This window comes from Rhodamnia argentea, chromosome 1 (genome assembly GCF_020921035.1).
Source record: "Rhodamnia argentea isolate NSW1041297 chromosome 1, ASM2092103v1, whole genome shotgun sequence".
Taxonomy (NCBI): Eukaryota; Viridiplantae; Streptophyta; class Magnoliopsida; order Myrtales; family Myrtaceae; genus Rhodamnia; species Rhodamnia argentea.
The window spans coordinates 31,913,275-31,923,219 of NC_063150.1; the positions used below are offsets into that span (position 1 = coordinate 31,913,275).

The following is a 9,945-nucleotide window of genomic DNA, read 5'->3' on the forward strand; positions in this document are numbered from 1 at the left end:
TTTATTTGCATTCCACAGAGACAGCCCCACCTCGCTGTTTTAATTAGAGAAAACGGTACAAGGTGAACTGGACAGTGTAACAACTCAGATGGACATCACCGATACCCGGGTTGAGATGATTTGCAACCACGCAGTTGATTGTTGAGTTCAATCGTACCTCACGTGGATGAGAATGAGGGAAGATGAACACTTACATGTTCCTTGTAGATTTAACCAAAGTCCGGCCCTTCTGATGACATAACCCAGAAGACTATATTCATCGTATAGCCTTCCATGGAGCCCTTCGATGCATTTGGTCGAGGTACCTTTCTGCTATTTCCGTTTCTCTCTGTTTTTTGCTTGCTTACTCTCATCATATGCGGTGGGTCTAGACTTGGACAATGCATCGACCGCTTCTCCTCCAATCAATTCCATAGTCTCCAGCCTCTCTGTTTAGCTTTATTCAATACGATTTGTTTTTTGGGAGCGACTATTTCTCGATGGTCAGCATGATTCTTTTGTAGATATGTCAACGGCATCATAAGTCATCACACCCGAGTTGTTAATTCACATTGTCGGTAGGTAATAGGAGAATATGGGAAGCTTTCAACCGGTAAGGTGGTTAAAAAAATTGGAGCTGTTAGATCAAAGGGCACATCCGTTAACTTAGGAACGAATGTCTCTTCTCGACTTTTAATTTTCCATGTCGATTTTTGTTCTGGTTCGAGATTGGAGAAATTGTTTTAATGAGATGGTGTTAGAAGTTCCACTGAGAGAGAGAGTTTGTGTATGGCCAGCTTTTTCTAGACAGATTATTTTTCCTTTTTTCGTCTCTTTTTTTTTTTTACAGACTCCTTTTTTTTTTTAGGCTCCGTTTGTTTCGCGAAAAATAAAGTATCTTTGGAAAATGTTTTCCAAAAAATGATTTCCTAGGAAAAGGACCATATTTTCTGGTGTTTGGTTGAATCCTAAAAACGGATCGGAAAATATTTTCTGCCGTTTGGTAAGGAAAATCAATTTTTATCGTACACACATTTTAATAATTTTTATTTGTTTTAAGATACATTTTAATATTTTTTTTATCTTTTTCTCTTTCACTCTTCTTTTCTTTGTAATTAATTTTTTTTACTTTCTTTTCACTTTCTATTTTTATTAAAATTTCAAATATTTTTTTATTATTATTTGTCTTTTCTTTTAATTTTTTTTTCTTTTCTTTTTCTTTTTCTTTTTCCCTTTTTCTCCTTCTTCCTACTGCTTCTTCCTTCGTATGCCCGCCGCTCCTTCCTCCCTTCCTCCTTCCTCCGTCGACGGTAACTCGGCAACAGCCGTAGCCTGGCCATCGATCATGATGCAGGTCGGCATGCGCGAGGCTCGCCAGATCTGGGTTGTTCAAGCCATCAAAGCAAGATCCATTTTTTCGAGCAAGAGCAAACCCGACCTGTTGAAGGGGTCTCCGAGAGAATGAAAGAATGGTAGGATCAGTCGAAAAGTTATCCTCTCTCTGTTTTTCAACAACCGATAGCTTTATGCATCCTCCTCTTCGCCATTCCCAAGCTAAAATTCAAGTTCACAGAAATTAATCAAATCCATTCTTTCATTCTCTCGGAGACCCTTGCACCTCAACTGAAATGGAGGTCTACTCCCCATGGCGTGCAAGGCGATCAAGCAAAGCAACCAGTTGGAGACGCTCCAGGGGGTGACGCAGACTCGCGACCAACTCAACTTCAATCTTGACTGTCCTTTGAGACAGTCCTAATTTATGACGCCTCAGCATCGCGATAAGGAGAGAAATGGTGGCCACCGTGGTTTCGAGTCATATGGGGGCTCGACCGGCTTCCTTGAAGGAATATGAGGGAAAGACGAGTCTCGGCTTCGCCAGATCTAGTGAGCTTGCCACACCAAAAAAGTGGGTCTTGGAATTGGAATGGCAAGTACGGAGGAGAGAGAGATTGAGGAGGAAGAACGAAACAGAGGAAAGAGAACTGTGAGGAGAGACAGTGGGGGTGGGAATGGAGGAAGAGGAGAGGGAAACAAGATTTTCTCTATTTCAAAAAGTTACATAAGGGAAGACTAAGATAGAGGAAAATAATTCCCCTTCTCAAAAACAGAAATCATTTTTCTCAGATTTAGAAAGATATTTTGCATTGTCGAGAGCTTGTCTGCAATACCTTCAACCCCCCCATGACTTCTTAGTTTTTTTGGATCGTGGCCCTCAACAATGGATCCTAATTCTTCTGCACAAATTTGAAATCCTGCAGCCTTGACATCTTCAGGTACTTTGTAATCACTCAGGCCTGCAGGCATCCAGGTATGACTAACCATGAGAAAAATAACAAAACAAGGATTTACTTTTTATTGGAGGACCATCACCTTGAAAGAACTGAAGAGCAGCCTGTGAAACTATGACAGCAACCCTAAAATTTCCCTGCAGCAATCAAAATGACATTAGAAAAGAATGTAAATGATAATTAACAGCCAGGAACACAAACACCCATTAACTGGTGCGATCCCTCGCCTAATCTACTCAAGAACAGGTACCTAAAAGATGGAGCCATTGCAAAGAGCAATCACTCAATATAACAATATAATGAGGCCAAATACTCAGCATGAGTTTCCAAGTACAACCTCAAGGCATTCTTCGAAAAAGTCTAATTAAATTCTGAACTGCACTTCTGATACATTCAACCAAACTGACTTTCCACTAGAAAACAGCTCATCCACCTCCCAACGAGCATTTAAAAGGTTCCCCAAATAATTAGCATTCAATTCATTACTGCCAGCGCCACTTGTCTTCTCTCGTATAATAATACACAAATTGAAGCAAGTGTCCTACTAGAATGCGTTGTTTGGTAGCTGGAACTCTTGCCAATTTCTGTTTCAATTTTGGAAGTTATCTATAATCCCCCATTTCTCCAAGCTCCATTGCTCTGAGAGTATGCTAATGCAGCAAGAATGCAGAAATCTCACAATCGATTAGGAGAACTCCTAGTTATGAAGATAGAATGGAGATAAAAATATCATTTAGATCAAGTTTAGACATTCACTAGGTGCTTTCTTCATCTTTTTCTTCTTCTCTTCTTTTTTGTTCCTCAAAATGAAGAACATAATTGAGAAAACAAACCCGAAACAGGGAAAGCTGAGAGATGTAAAAGAAATTGATGGTTCTCTGAGATGAGGTGGATTGAGATGGATCAGCTAATTCTTTGACAATTTCAATACGTGTAAGAACTAGACAGAACATCCAAAAAGGAAATCTAGACCGCAGAGCACTCGACCATAATTGATCTCGTGCTTAAGCTGGGAAAACTACAAGGTAGAGCAGGAAAATCAAGACGATCTCTCGATTGTCCGTTCATCAGCTAACTCATCGCTGGTTGACAAAGCTCATTTTCAAGATAGTCACATAGAACAAATTTAGCAATTGCGCAGGCAAACGATGCAAGAACTACATCGACCTGATTTAAGAAACCAACGCGCTTGGGGTCAGCGGAAGATCTCAAGCTCCTCAACACAAAGAGAGAGAGAGAGGAAACAGAACAGTGACAGACCGACCTTAAACGTGCGACGAATATCCTCGGCTTCTGATCGTTTGGACAGGTTGGCCGTGAACCGGAACCTCCGTTTCCGATTCTTCACCAACCAGCACGCCCTTCTCCACCTCTGGAGCGCCTCTTCCGACGAGTTCTTCGCCTTCACATCTCCGAAGTTCTCCTTCAGATAGTTGTCCGTGTCTCTCCTAACCACCTCCTCACTGCTACTCAGCTAACAAACGGCAACTTCTATGTACACAGAAGAAGCTCTGACCCGACCTAATCTCAACCGCGGAACCAAGCTCGGGGAGGATCAGCAAAACACGAGTAGATCCTGAGGTTTCTAAGCCTGCAAATCCGACTTCTGTGGACCTCTAAAAGACGAAGCAGTAGACGGAGGTCTCGTGAGATTTTTTTTTTTTTTTTTGGTCCAAGGTCTCGTGAGATTTGTGAAGTGCAAAATCTTAGCGAGTATTGATGTGACTGCAAGGGATAAAGAGGAAGGTTCTTCGTACTTGTTAGATATTTTCTTTCCCTTCTTTAAAATAAACGTTTCGTTGGAGGACATTTTAGAAATTCAAAGTTTGCCCGTTTGATTGGTAAATTTGTGAGAGGATTCTGTCCAGAAGTTTTGAAGAAATCCGCCCTCCAAATCGCATCGATATCCCGAGATTTTTTCTCTCTTCTGCGATTCACATCGATGCTCTTTAACTAATTTGGAATAAGTGTATAGAAAATTTTAAAACTTATCACAAAAGTACAATTAAGTCCTAAAAATTTCAAGAAAATTTGAACCCAGCAGAGGGGAAAAAATGAAAAGCAAAAAGAAAGAAAAAGGGAAAAAATAGAAAAAAGACAAAAATAAAAATAAAAATATTAACAATTATTAAAAATTATCCATGTAAGTATCGGAGGTGCCACGTAGGATAGCTAATGTCCAAGTTAGCGATTTTCAGTCAATGGGAGTCAATCGGCAAAAGTTAAAAAGATTTAGGATTAAATCGACAAACTTAAAAGGTATAGGAATGAAAGTATAAAAAAGTTTAGTACTTTTTATATATTTTTTTTGTTTCTAGTTAGTACTTTGTCGATTGCGATGCATTTGTATTTGAGGAGTTTCATGGATTACAATTTACGGCAACTTTGGTCAAGTATACATAGTAGTAAAAAACAGCTTGGGCTAAAAGTTTATTTTCAAGAAAGGGTTAATGCCACGAAAAATTCAAACTGGTACACCTGTAATAAATTTATCCCAAATTATTTTTGGACTATGAAAAATTTTAAACCAGTACACCCGTGATAAATTTACCCTAAATTAATTTTTTTATTACGAAAAACCCCAAACCGGTACACCTTTGATAGATTTACCCTTAGTTAAATTGAGGTAATACAACGAAAAATCTCAAATTGAAATACCAGTGACAAACAGATGGTAAAAATCCTAAACCGGTACATCCATGAACTGTTATGTGCCATTTAACTCAGCATATTTAACTGTCAAATTTAACACAAAATAACGGAGGGTAAATTTGTCATAGGTGTACTAGTTTGGGGTAAATATGTCACAAGTATACCAGTTTAAAATCTTTTGTAGTCAAAAAAATAGTTTGAGATAAATTTGTCATAGGTGTACCAGTTTAGAATTTCCGCGGTATTAAACCTTTCGAGAAAGAAAATAAATTTACTTACTGAAACGCGAAAAGTGGCTTAATGAGAAGTTATGTTCCCTTCCATTTATCTAGCAAACTACTTCCCAATTTTTATGAATTTGCGGGAGCTAATAATACTTACCGAAGAAAAAAGTTGACATATTACAAAAGTATCTTCTTTTAATTAACGGGTGTTGCGGGGCAAAGAATCCACGTCCAAGAAAAAACTATAAATGATTATCATTTATCAACAATAAATCTTACTCTTCGATTGATTTATTGCCATCGAATACATCTCTTATTACGTTATTCTTGATTCGACCAAAAAAATTACATTAATTGCTCCGAGAGTTTAAGTCACTAGGAACATCAATAATAATGAATTTGTACTTCCCTTGAATTTCTAGTCAAGATAGTGTCTAGAATATTGCTAAGGTTGGATATAGGGAAAAGTACCAAAAAAGTTATAAGCCTACAATATTTTGTCCTTGTTCACGTTGCTGATGACGCAAGAGATGGCGTATCCATCATTATTCAAAGTGACATTAGACATGCCCGACAGCGTCGCCAAGCTGCTCGTTACAAAGAGCTTACCAGCTATAGAGACAGAGCCCGCATCCACTTTTCCCGAAGAATTCGTAGCCGCCTGAATCCATTGTTCGTAGCCGCCTGAATCCATTGTTCCCACATTTCATCTTCTTCTCCGACTCTCCACTCTCCAGGAAGGCAACATCGGAAGGTTAATGGAGAACCCCATGGAGAACCCTAATCCAGCTGATCTCGGTGGTCCGAGGTAAAGCTTCAGCGACCTCAAACAAGTCTTGTTTTTCTTCCTGCCCTATGTCTGATCATGTCCACCGTGTATATTCCATTCGGTAAATGCTGTTTTGTTAGGAAAAGACCTACCTTCATTTAGATGAACTTGTCAATGCATTTTGATCTTGTATGCTCAGAGCTCTTAAGAGCCCAATTCTGGGCGTAGAACTTGAAATCAACACTTGGGGTACAAGCTACTCGAGTCTCAGGTAGAAGCTAGAAACCTAGACTTGGGTACATTCTCGGACTCAAACTCAGTTTCATGCTCGGTACAAGACTGACCCCCGAGCTTTCCCCCAAGCTTGTAGCTTGGGACTGGGACCTTGTTTATACTCGAGTCTTCTACCTGTACAACTCATCTTCATGCTCAGTAGAAGACTGACCAACGAGCTTGCAGCTTGGGATCGGGACCCTGTTTATACTTGAGTCTTCTACCTGAACAACTCATCTTCATGCTCAGTAGAAGACTGACCAACGAGCTTGTAGCTCGGGATCGAGACCCTGTTTATACTTGAGTCTTCTACCCGAACAACTCAGCTTCATGCCGGTAGAAGACTGACCATCGAGCTTGCAGCTTGGGACTAGGAGCTTGTAGCTTGGGACCGGGACCCTGTTTATACTTGAGTCTTCTAACCGAACAATTCAACTTCATGGTTGGTACAAGACTGACCACCGAGCTAGCACCCGAGTCTCGGGTAGCTGTAGACTCGGTTCCTGCTTAAATCTTCTACCCGAATGACCATGTCTAGGTTCTAGCCAAGACTGAGCTTCTACCCAGTAAGCATAGGCCTCACCTGGTTGTAGATACACTCTGTTTCCGGGAGGGAAAATTCTGTCACATTGACGAAGAGACACGGCGGCATATAAACTGTGTTTCTTTCTTTCGTCAACAGAAACTCACATTAAGAACAACGTATTAATTGAAAGTCTTATTAGCTTTTCCTCTCAAGAAAAGATAAAGACCTGCAGTTAGCTTTACTCTGTTTCTACCCGATAAGCGTAGGGGGGCTAACCTGGCAGTTCTGTGCGTCTGAGTGGTCTCGTTTTGTGAATAAGTGTTGTAAGAGAAGGTTAGGAAACGTTTGTAGGGGTTAAAGGAGGTATTTCCTGGTACTCTGATGTTCCGTTTTGTTGGGAAGAATAGCTTTCACTAGCTAACTAAGCAGGGATCACTAGATGGGTTTCATACCTGCAGCACATACCGAGGCTATGAATCCTGCAATGCATGCTCATTAGTTATGATTTGCACTTGAAGCTTGGCATCATACCACATCAAATTACCTAAAGAACTTAAATTGGTAGATCTTGGAAGCTTTCGGAAAGACTGCCGACTTATGTGATGCAGGGACACGAATGTAAATATACTGCGTTTCTTTCTTTTATCGAGAGAAACTCACAAGAAACATGTATTAAGTGAAAGTCTCATTAGCTTTTCCTCCTTATCTGTGATTTGCACCTGAATCTTGGTGTCATACCTCGCATCCAATTTCCTTTTGAACTTAAATTGGTTGTTCTGAAAGCTTTTGGAAAGACCATCTTCTATATGATGCAGAAAAAGCTCAATGCTTGAGCTTCTAACAAGTATTTCTTTGGATTTTATTTTCAAGACATGGAGTAGAGCATGTAGATCGAATTGCTACAATTCATCTCGTGGAGAATTTCTTGCGACAGATGCTGACTGGTGCCATCGGAGCCACGGGCATTCCGGCCATCACTAACCTTGAAACCATCGTGTGTATCTACACAGTGCTCGTAATCCTGAGGCAGTTATTGATCCTCAAGATGGGAAGGCAAGGAGACCCAAGGTTCCGAATCATGTTCGCTCTCATCGCTATTGTTCTCGGATGTGTCAGGTGCTGTCTGCTGATGTACATCTTGCTTCGTGTCATGCCTTGGCCGGTTTTCGTTCTCCGTGTCCTTGAGTTGATGAACCCATAAGCGATTCATCGCGCATTAGGGTATTGCGACCTTTTTCGATTTTCCTAATACTGTGGTTTGCTCTTTCGGGAAGTTGGTATTGATGTGCATCGTGCTGATGTTGAACGGGACACGAACTTTGGGTTTGTAATATTATTACCTCTGGGACACGAACCTTGTGTTGAACTATTATTACCACGAACATCTTATTTATCAGAAAGCATAGTATGTGATGTGATGAAGATAATGGTATTACTTAGTTAAGATCCCGATGCGATGCAATGAAGGTGGAGAAACACAGGATTTTTTTTTTCTTTGGCTAGAGAGAAATACGGAAATTGATTCATAAATTTTGATCAAGAGTCACATTTTTCTCATTTAGTAATCTTTTCACTTCCCCAAGTTCCCTCATATCCAACAGAAAAATTACAAAAAAAAATCTTAAACTTATTGCAATTGTGTCAATTCAGTCCTAAACTTTTTTTTTGTCCATTCAATTCTAAATTTTTTGCAATTGTGCCAATTTAATTCATCTGGCGAATTTTGGCCGGCCGACACTAACATGGACACCGGCCGACGACTTAATATTTTAATAACTTTTTGGATTTTTAATGATTTTTTTTTATGAATTTTTTATTTTTTTCTTCCCCTTTCCCTTTCTCCTTTCCGTTCCAACTCCAACAGCCAGTGACTGGCCGGAGAATGACCCGCGAGCCTCTCGCTGGCCTCGCCATGGATGGATCGGGCGAGCTTGCGAGGCTCTCGCCTTGCCATGACCGGGCAAAGGTTGACCTCGCCAGCGCAGGTCTGGAGAGGTCGAGCCTCGCTAGATCTGGTGATCCGGCGAGGCTCGTCCTTGCCTTGCCCGGCCATGGCGAGGCGAGAGCCTCGCCGAGGTTCGGCCAACACGCAACCGTGCGTAATATGGAGCGGCACGGCAGCCCTTGACATGTAGACCCACGGCGGGAGCGCGGCGATGGCTGTGGCAAGGAGGTGTGGGGGCGGGCCGAAGGTGGAGAGATGGGGTTTGGGTTCGGGTTCGTCTTGTTGATCGTGGGGTCTAGTTCAGCTGCTTCGGATTCTTCTTCTTCGGTGAAGTTGAAACGACAGGCGCTTTGCATTAGTCAATTTTCAGACAAGTTTCTATAGAAGTAATAATATAGAGTTAATAGGTTCACTTGCGAAAATATTACATGATATAATCCTCTCTTAGACCTACAAATGATACTTACTATTTACTCCATTAATTGATTTGTGAAAATACATCTAATGAGGTAAAGCTCAAAATTTTGTTATGAGCACAATGACGTTTATTTTTTTTTTATTTGCAAATTCAAAAAGCCTGCGAAGAATGATAGGTATTGCCAAAAAACACGTGTCATTGGATATTGGAAAATTTTCAAAAAAAGACCCGAAGTGCCCTTGTTTTCTCAAATAAGAGTCCGAAATGAACTTTGTTTTAATTAAGGGCATGAAGTGCTCAAATTATTTCAAAAGAGGGCATAATCAAAGGGCATTTTTGACTTTTAGATTTTTATTATTTTTTTAATGTTTCTCTTTTTACCTTTTCTTTTTTCTCCTCCCCTCCGTCCTGTTCATCATCTTCCCCACGTAACCGATCGATCCCGCCATCGAATTCACGCAGACTCCACATAAAGAGGGAGAGCAGCCATGACTGGAAGAAGCTACAATCTCCCGAAAGTGGTGGTCGCCCTCTCTCTATTCAACACCCTCTCTCTCTACCTCTACTTCCGCCCTACCCCGAAGCGAACCCTCGAAGCTTCTTCCTCACAAATCCATGATGACGATCCGACCGGTTTCATCCCTCAATCAACCATCCTCGGGGCCAATGGTAAAAAAAAAAAAAAAGTCGCGAATTCAAAACCTTTAATTTCAAAAGAAAGAAACCTTCAAGCCTCTCTCTCTCTCTCCATGGAGGACCTCGTCGGCAACGCCCTTCGGGCCCTTGACTAGCAATTCCGTGAAGCAAATGACAACCCCATGTCTTCGCAAGTCTGTTAGTATTCTTCTTCTTCCTCTCAAGCATCCACCTC

The 9,945-nt window shown here is 40.9% G+C and overlaps 1 long non-coding RNA gene across 1 annotated transcript; it reads right to left on the minus strand.

Moving 5' to 3' along the window:
• Nucleotides 1–2,172: 2,172 nt before the first annotated feature.
• On the minus strand, nucleotides 2,173–6,321 carry LOC115752772. The gene is made up of 4 exons (XR_007199502.1): nucleotides 6,308–6,321; nucleotides 3,532–3,843; nucleotides 2,350–2,404; nucleotides 2,173–2,273 (listed from the first exon to the last, which is right to left on the minus strand). It is a non-coding gene; the product is annotated as an uncharacterized LOC115752772 (long non-coding RNA).
• Nucleotides 6,322–9,945: the final 3,624 nt, after the last annotated feature.